This window comes from Pinus tabuliformis, chromosome 4_2 (genome assembly GCF_031772625.1).
Source record: "Pinus tabuliformis cultivar Carrire ecotype Pingquan chromosome 4_2, CPIR1, whole genome shotgun sequence".
NCBI classification, from domain to species: Eukaryota; Viridiplantae; Streptophyta; class Pinopsida; order Pinales; family Pinaceae; genus Pinus; species Pinus tabuliformis.
This window is the reverse complement of record NC_142304.1, coordinates 663,478,873-663,489,038: the sequence shown is the minus strand read 5'-3', so window position 1 is coordinate 663,489,038 and position 10,166 is coordinate 663,478,873. Positions and strand designations below refer to the sequence as shown.

General features: G+C 36.9%; 1 pseudogene; it reads left to right on the top strand.

Moving 5' to 3' along the window:
- The first annotated feature begins 3,687 nt into the window (after positions 1-3,687).
- LOC149171152 (putative L-cysteine desulfhydrase 1 pseudogene) lies at positions 3,688-5,673 on the top strand (annotated as a pseudogene).
- Positions 5,674-10,166: the final 4,493 nt, after the last annotated feature.

The window sequence follows — 10,166 nt, the reverse complement described above, 5'->3', positions numbered from 1 at the left end:
GATAAATATAAATTATATTTTAAGAATTATAAGATAAGCTAAATTATATTTAAAATATATATATAAAATAGGGAAAATATTTTTTTAATAAGAAAAATAAAGTACTTGTAAAAAAATATTTAATGAGATAATGATTAACTAGGAAGTTTATATATAAGAAAGATATTTTAAATAGAAGTGAGTGTATTTTTTAAAGAGAAATCTTTAACATTTAAAGCTGAAAAATCACTGTGATGGTTAGAAGTTCAAAAGATTTATTAGCTATGTGTTTTTTTAGAGGCCGATAAAGGTGTGGAAATTAATGAAAGGGGTGAATTAATTTAGTATATTTATGGACATTATTATTATTATTATTATTTTTTAACCGATTAAATGAAATATTATATGATATGTGAACAATTACTAATAAATAAATCAAAACATCACAAGCACATATAACAACAACACATATGGACACCAGATATAAGTGGAAACCCATAAAGGGAGAAAACCACGACTTTGTTATTATTGTGATGCAAAGGAAAGCTCATACTCCCTTATTACATCTTATTTTATGTAGACTCCAACCTACAAGAGGCTACTACCTCAATTTTTTTTCCAAACTACAACATGCAAGGAAACTCCAACCCCCATAAGCTTTCTGTAGGCTACAACCCATAAGAGGCTCCTACCTCAACATGCTCCAACTTGTTATTTATCAAGTTGCAACTTGAAAGGAGACTACAATCCCTTGATACAAACAAGAAACAACAATGTGTTGGTTACCTAGTCTATAAATCTCATACCTCTATCTTTGTTCTTGCTTCTTCCTCTCCTCAAATCTGCTTCACATATGCTTATGTGCCAGGTAATAAACAACTCAAATAAGCTCACGTACTCTCTAACTCCCTAACCCTATAGCCTTGCAACTTCACACATTTTTATAAGCAAACTTTGATGGTTGTTGATATTCCAAACATGAATATGAAGTGAAATGACTTGTCATTTTGCATTCCACTAATTTGTTTTACACCTTTTGAGATTTTCAATATTAAAATAAATAAATGCTTCACTAAATATTATTTTTCAGCTACTTGTAATAATTAGATCAGTAATATAACAACCATAACATTTGCAACATATATTAGCAATACATAAGCAACCATAATGCATCACAACATCACAAGCATAAAATCATTCTTCATATCTTTGCCTTTGTCTTTGCATTATACCTTTTCCTTTGCCTTGTATCACAACATCTAAGCTCAACCATCATATGTATATAGGAACATAAGCAAGCCAATATGAAATCTCCAAGCATCATAAGCATAATAGCATCATGAGCATACTTCAAAATCAAAGGCTCAATAGTCTAATTAACATAGCCTACATCAACACAAGCATGCCATCTACAATACCTATTCAACTATGCATACATAAATTGTGCAATCCTACTTTGCTGCCCTTTCTCTTGCTCACAGTCATACATCATCCTTCAAATCAAGATGCAAAACATATCTCCAACACCATATGAAAAGACACATAGAACATATGCAATCCTAAACCATTCACTCTCCAATGCCTTGCTGCACACAAGGATAGACCACATTTCTTGCCGCTGCTCATTTACCTTACATCACACCAATGTCTTGCAAGTATAATGCATTACTATTTCTCAACAAGTACAATACATCAAGCATGAATATCATAAAATGAACTTATGCAACCAACAAGTATTGCATCTGCCCCTTTGTATACCTTTGTTGATCATGTTCATTTGTGCATACATTATCGTTTCAATAATAACATAAGCATATGCCTCATTGCTTACATATATCACAACTCCTCATCCAATGTGCCCAAGCCATGAAACACAACAATCAATCATATGCTAATCAATCTCCTGCTCAACGACACAATGCCATGTACACACAATGTACAAATCAACATGCCATATTACCTCTTACTGCTCCTTTGTTGTTCCTTTGCCTAAGCTACTCCTGTTGTTTGTTTGCCATCAGTGACAACAATGCCAACAAAGGATTATTATGTGAGTTTGGATGTTGGTCATGGGACTTCTTCCTATTAATGTGAAAGTGCAAAAAGAAGGAAGTGATGAACCTGTTACTTGTTTCATTATGGAACCCGCGCTTTGGAAATCTGATGACAAAGGTTGAACATTTCATAAAAAATAGCTAAATATCTTTGAACTTCATAAATCATAAAAAATTATTAAGAATCAACTGAATTCTTAAATGAACAATAAAACCATTTTTTATCTTCTAAAAAAACGTCTAAAAACAAAGTTATTCTTGATCTCAAAAAAAAATAAAAATATTTCATAAATATAGTACTATTTAAAAGTAAATTTGTCTTGAAGCATAAATGATAATTGCAAACTCCAAACAAAAAAAACCAAAATATTCAATCATGCATTTCAAAAATTAAATATTGAATGATAATAACAAACTCCAAACAAAAAAAAATCCAAAATATACCATTGTGCATTTCAAAAATTAAATAAATCTATCTCTTTGAAAATTCAAATGATAAACACGGATGGGATTCTTGCAAATCCATTCTAAACACCAAAACTCCAAAGGCTAGAGTTGGTGATAAAACTTACTTTATTTAAAATCACACTATAACTCTTTAAACTCATTTTATATAAAGTGAGTTTAAACGGATATCTATGTTTATTGATTTCAAAATAAATACCTTTCTTTATTTTAAAATGTTCCAACACATAATGATTATCAATATTTCTTTATAAACTTTTTGGAATTGTTATATTTTGATGAGGGGCATATTTTTTTGTTGGTGCAGCATAGTATTATTGTAATGGAGTGGTTGTGAATGGTGTTTCCATTCTAATGGTGGTTTTTTTGTTGTAATTCATCAAGTAGATTATTAATATTTCTTTATAAACTTTTTGGAATTGTTATATTTTGATGAGGGGTATATTTTTTGTTTGGTGCAGTATAGTATTATTGTAATGGAGTGGTTGTGAATGGTGTTTCTATTCTAATGGTGGTTTTTTTTGTTGTAGTAATGGGATTATAGTATTATTGCAATGAAGTTGTTGTAAATGATGTTTTTGTTGTAAAGGTGGTTCTGGATTTTGTAATGGTAAGAAAAATTATTACTTATAGAATATATGAATTTGGTTATTAAACTAATTATGTAACTCTTTTATTTTGTTTGAGATTTTGTAGTTGTAAAAAAAGCTATTGCCTCTTAAGCATAAAATGAATATGAAGTAATTTAATTAAAAAACCACTTTATAAATCTCCCAAAATATATAGCTTTATTTATTTTCAAAATCTTCTAAGATAATAAATAAAAATATGATGAATAAGATTCCACGATAATGAAAAAAATGATCCGTGTGACAGGACCTCGACGGGGTTCCCCACGTTGAGCTTATAAAATTACACACCGAATTGATGTGGTTTCAGACTAGATAAAATCATTTTTTTATTAAATGATAATATAGAATATATATATTTTTAATTAATAAATAAAAATATGACGAATAAGATTCCACGATAATGAAAAAAATGAGCCGTGTGACAGGGACCTCGACGGGGTTCCCCACGTTGAGCTTATAAAATTACACACCGAATTGATGTGGTTTCAGACTAGATAAAATCATTTTTTTTATTAAATGATAATATAGAATATATATATTTTTAATTAAATGATGACCATCACTCTCTACTTTCTGTTCTTCAAATGGGAATGATGCCTTCTCTACCTCTGCTTGCAATGAGAACAGGTGACCCATGTTACTGTAATCCCTTCTTAGGGTCTGAAATTTTTCCAAAGGAAAAGGGCCAGAATCAAAGACTGAACTAAGTTTTTTTTTTCGTCCTGTCATTAAAAATGGAGAAAGAACTATTGTATCCGTGTTTTTGCTCTGATGGTCTTTTGGGTCAACAGGAGAATAAAATGGGTATGTGTGTAATGTCTGAGAAGTGGCTCTCAGAAAATCACGGGTCGTCTTATTCTGTAAGTACTGCAGATGGATTGGTATTAAGTGAAGACATCAGAAACCATTCTTTAGATGGGAAAAAACAGGGGTTAAAGAGAGGAAGGCCCATGATTGCGGAAAATGACAATGACAGCGAGCTGGATTTTGTCAGGAGAGAATTTGGGCACCATGAACAGGGCATATCTCGGATAAACAATGGAAGTTTTGGGTCCTGCCCTGCTTCGGTTTTAAATTCACAGGCCAAGTGGGCAAGCTTGTTTTTGCAACAGCCTGATAGTTTTTATTCTGGGCCTTTACAGGAGGGGATATTGCAATCTCGCAAGACTATCGCCGAGTTGATCAATGCTGAACATGTTGACGAAGTTTCCCTCGTGGACAATGCCACCACTGCAGCGGCAATTGTACTCCAACAGATTTCTTGGGCATTCAGGGAGAATAGTTTTCAGAAGGGTGATGTCATACTGATGCTTCATTATGCCTTTGGAGCTGTGCGGAAGGCAATCCAGGCTTATGCAGGCCGGGCTGGAGCGTGCATCATTGAGGTTGAATTGCCATTCCCGGTGCGATCAAAAGAAGAAATCATAGAGAATTTCAGGGCAGCAGTGGACCGTGGCAAGCGAGATGGCGGTAAAATCAGATTGGCAGTCATAGACCATGTTAGTTCAATGCCCTCTGTTCTAGTCCCTGTAAAAGAGCTGATCGCGGTATGCAGAGATGAAAGGGTAGATCAAGTTTTTGTAGATGGCGCTCATGCTATTGGGAATGTAGATATTGATATGCAAGAGATTGGTGCTGATTTCTATACCAGCAACCTTTACAAATGGTTTTTCTGCCCTCCCTCTGTGGCATTTCTTTATTGCCGACGCATGTTCCATCCTATTATGCATCACCCAGTTGTTTCTCATGAATTTGGAAATGGATTACCGGCAGAGTCTGCTTGGATTGGTACTAGAGACTACAGTCCGCAGCTTTGCGTGCCTTCTGCTTTGGAGTTCACAAAAAAATTCGAGGGTGGCATTAATGCTATCAAGCAGAAGAATCATGAGAAGGTAGTTGCTATGGGGGAAATGCTAGCTGGGGCCTGGGGAACCGAGTTGGGGACATCTCCAGAATTATGCTCATCTATGGCGATGGTTGCTTTACCAAATTGTTTGGAGGTTTCATCAGATCAGGACGCCTTAAATTTAAGGTCTCGTCTAAGGGAGGAGTTTGCTGTAGAGGTTCCAATTTATCGCAGGGCACCAAAGACATATTTGCATTCAAATAGAGGACCGAGTTTCAAAGCTTATGCAAGAATCTCTCATCAAATTTACAATACTTTGGATGACTATTTGAATTTGAAATCTGCTATACTTCAGATTGTAGCAGAGGCTTCTAAAGCGAAGAATGATGTTTTTTCGTAAAAGAGGTAAGTTTTCAGTCATTTTGAAAAAGGATCGGCTATTTCTTAAAGTTCCTTTCTGTTCATGGTGATGAGGCATTCCCTAATAAGAGAGGGCGAGAGAGCCGACTAATAAGCATTGTAGAAGACCAATTAAGAGGCTATAAATATGCAAATAGATGATATCGCTTGAACTTGTGTATTTACAGCAAAGTTGTTTGAAACAACAGAAATGTGACTTTCTGAAAACTTTTCCAGCTTGCTACCATACTTGCCAAAAAATTGAAAAACATTTTCCATATTTGATAATTTGTGTATATATATGTGTATCCATATTTGAATATATATATATATATATATATATATATATATATAAAACAAGTCTAACTAGTCATCCTCTTTTGAGATGCTTCAACTTAAAAGTGGTATTTTTTTAAAACCAGAACTGAAATTTTATATTATTATAAGGGCTGCAGACAAGCTAGCAGCATGCACATGGATCTGTCCAGAGATTCAAAAGGACAAAATGAGCGGTTTTCTGTTGCTACATGGAGGATTTCAGGACAGACTACATAGCATTTGTTCCAGATGGTATTGCATGTAACATGTTTGAAAAAAGTTTCTAAAAGCCTAATAATTCTGAAAAACATAAAAAAACTAATAACTTAGCTAGAGACTTGATTGCTATTGGCTCCCTCTTGGTCTGCATTTGAGGGTGGTGAATTCTTCTGTTCTATTTCAATTGGCTCCTTTAGCCAGTGAACCGTTCCCTCTTCTTTTCCTTCAGCTCGAACAGAGATATCAGATGTCATGTCGTTAGAGGCTGCTAACAAAGATTCTTTTCAAAGGTTCATAGACATAATTTTTAACATGTTGCACTTAGCTTCAAGAATGTCTATTCTCTGCTTTTGGTGGATTAAATTGGTCATTATGTTGGCATGCTGAGAGATACAGTGTTGTTCAATTTCTTGTGTCTTCCCCAATGTTTCAAACATTGTGTTGGTGAAAACATCACCGAGGGTTCACAAACCAAAACATTGGCAACGTCGGGGAAAACATCAGCAAAATAACATCTTTAAATTTTTAAAGATCTAAAACAACAACATCAAATAAATTCATTGCCACATGTTAGCTTTCGTAGAATTAGAGGTGTTCTAGTCTCGAAACTTTGTGGAGAGTCTAAAACACAAGAGTTCTCCATAACCGAGAAATCACTTACAGAAATTCCACCTAGAAGTGTCTCAATTAGATTATTAGCCTATTTTAAAATATTCCCTAAGTCTAAACTTAGGAAAATGGGTTAATTAATCAGTATTAATTGAGAAATGTGTGAATTATCTAGAAACACACATGGATTGATCCATAAATGATCTCAACTATCGATTATGTTTTAATCTTGGCCATTGGAGTCCCAACTGGAGATTATAAGAGGAGGTTGATGAGTAGATGGAAGACACACCAGTGCAGATATTTAGTGATCTGGGTAGTTAGATTTTCCAGTGCAGGTGCTTCAACAAGAGAAATGGAGCCATTAGATTGAGTAGTAGGTGGCAAAGGGGCAGTAGAGCAACATTCCAGAGGAGATTCAGTTCCGGCGAGTCAGAAAGAGAAGGCCGAGATTTTCTCCAAGAGGTTGCATATGGGCAGCACAGAGCTTCAATTGAGGGATTCGATTTGGCTGAAGAGAAGCTCATTTTTCAGTTCCAGAGGCCGAGAATATTTTCCAGAGTGTTGGAGAGATAGTTTCTCAGTCAACAACAGATAGGATGATTTGATTTGCAGGAGTTCTAGGCTGAGCAAGAAAGGGTCTGCTCTAGGGTGATGTAGGCATGCGCAGAGCTGGGTGGACGACTTGCTTTTCAGAGGCAGTTAGGTGCCGGGATTGTTCAGAGAGAGGGTAAAATCCTTCAGGATATTTTTACCAGTATTTCTCTTGGATAGAATTGTCAGTTTGGCGACATTTTATTGTATTTAGAAATTCTTGTTGATTTGTGGTAGCATCAAATGTGCTCTAGCCATGAAAATTGGTGGAGAGGCTAAAGCACATGAGATCTCCAAGTCCTAGAAATGGTTTGGGGAAATTCCACCCGATTAGAGAGATATTAAAATAATTAATATTTTTAATGGGGTTCCTAAGTCTAAACTTAGGAAAATTAAAATATTAATGAGTATTAATATAAAACTGGGCGAGAAGGTTCTAAATGACATGGATCAAGGCAAATCTAATCTTAGCTGTTGATTAGGGACTTAATCTCGGCCGTTGAAGAGTCAACAAGAAAAATATAAGAGGAGGCTTGACGGTCAGTTGGAGATACACCAAGATTGATCAGTCAGTTCTATTTTCTGGAGTGGGGTTTGTTGAGAAAATTCGAATAAGTGATCTGAATTGCAGCGAGGGGCAGTGAGTACATAGCAGAGAGGCAGAGATAGTGCCGGAAGATCAGCGCAGTGGCAGAGGGGCTACACAGAGGTAGTCATAACTACGCAGAGGTAGTAGGAGCCACACAGAGACAACTAATGACTGCGCAGAGGCTGAGGGGCCTGCGTGGGTGACGCAGAAAGCCAGAGAGCTGACGCAGAGTGGCAGAGGGCTGACGCAGGGGATTCCAGAGCTACGCAGAGGCTAGTAAGGTTGACGCAGAGCCTTGGGGAAGCGCTGAAAGGAATTTCGTGGGGAAGACTAGTGTTGAGAAGATGAATATCTGCTTCCGAGATGTAGGCTTTAACCCCTTACAGAAATTAACTGCATACGAATTTTAAAACACATAAAATAAACAATGCGAGAGCATAACACATGAAACACATATACACAGAGATTTTCCCCTGGATCTCAAAACCGGGACTACCAGCTTGATTTTTCATTATATTCCTTTTAATGTTACAATACATATTTATACATGCCGAAGCATCCAATACCATGGACCGAAAACCATGTGCGAAAACCATGCACAAAACCATAGGTAGGTCCGCCCAATCTAATATAGGGTCCAATTTTTTTTTTCCCCGGGCACCCTGTAGAGGGGGGCTACCTGCCCCCCTCAAAGCCCTCGGATAGGGGGAGTTGCCGCCCCCCCATGACCCCCCCGCTGCGCAATTGGCGCAACGAAGGGGGTGCTCCGTCCCACTCTAATCCTCCGGTTAACTACGTCGAGTAGTCGTGGAAAGAATATAACACAACCCAACATTCTCCCACTTGTTGTTTTCTTTCTACATGGGGCCACAGGAAAGCTTAGTCATTTATCCAGCCCTGCAATGCCCATTGTTTCTCTACACCAAGAGAACTTCTCAGAGCTCATAGATTTTGTCAATGCATCTGCAATATTCTTCAAAGTGTACACTTTTACCAACAACACCTTTTTGTCTTCTATCATATCCCTCACAAAGTGATACTGAACATCAATGTGTTTTGTCTTTGAATGATAAGTAGGGTTCTTTGCCAATAAAATTGCAGTTTGGCTGTCACAGTCTATCCTTATAGCTCCCTGTACTAACCCCATACTTGAACACAATCTCTGCAATCAAACTGCTTCCTTGCTTGCATGAGTGGCTGCCATGTATTTTGCCTTTGTAGTTGATAGTGCCACTACAGATTGTTTCTTACTCATCCAACTAACTACACCTCCAAATAGATTAAACACATACCCACTTGTAGATCTTCTTTGATCCAGATCTCCAGCCCAGTCTGCATCAACAAAGCCACGAATATCCAAAACTCTGTCCAATCCTGGTCTTCCTTGGTAGCACAAACCATAATCACTAGTGCTACACAAATACCTGAAAACTCGCTTCACTGTTGTCCAATGCTCCTTCCTTGATTTTGACATAAACCTGCCTAATACTCCCACTGCATGTGCAATGTCTGGTCTAGTATAGACCATCGCATACATCAAGCTACCGACTGCACTTGCATATGAAACATGAGACATGTCCTCTTCCTCTTCTTGTGTCTTGGGACACTGTTCAGCAGATAACTTTACACCTACGGGAATAGGAACCTTCACCCGTTTACTATCCTGCATATTAAACCTCTGCAGTATTGTCTCGACATACTTCCTCTGGTTTAATTAGAGCTTCCTCTTTGCCCGATCTCTTTTAATTTCCATGCCCAAAATATAGTTTGCAGCACCAAGATCTTTCATGTTGAATTTGGAGGACAATTTGGCCTTCAAATCCTGGATAGTTTCTTTGTCATTTCCAACTAGCAACATATCATCCACATACAAGGCCAGATAGATAACACGGTCACCAATTAATTTAAAGTAGCAGCAGATAAAAGTAATCTAATAGAAGCTACCTTGGCAACAGGAGGAAAAATATCACCAAAATCAATTCCTGGCACCTGGGAATAACCTTTTACTACCAACCAAGCTTTGTATTTCTCCACTTTTCCTTCTGCATTTGTCTTCTTCTTGAACACCCATTTGCTACCAATGGGTTTCCTTCCAGCCGGCAACTCCACCAAATCCCAAGCCTTATTTTTGTGCAAAGATGCCATTTCATCAACCATGACCTCTTTCCAGAGTTTTCCATCCTCTGAATCTATTGCTTCCTTCACAGTTCTGGGATTATCATCAGTAACAGATAAAACAAAATTTGAACAGAAAACAGATGGACTATACCTTTCTAGCTACCTTCTTTCTCGAACTAATCTTCTCGCACCCGGAGTTTGTGGCTCTTCATCTTTTGATTCCTCCTTTGCTGTAGAGCTTGATTCTTCCTCCTTAAGCTCAAACTCTATCTTCTCAGGTTCCTTTGGTTGGACTTCATGTTTAATAACATCTTTCACCTCTCTGAACACCACATCTCGGCTGT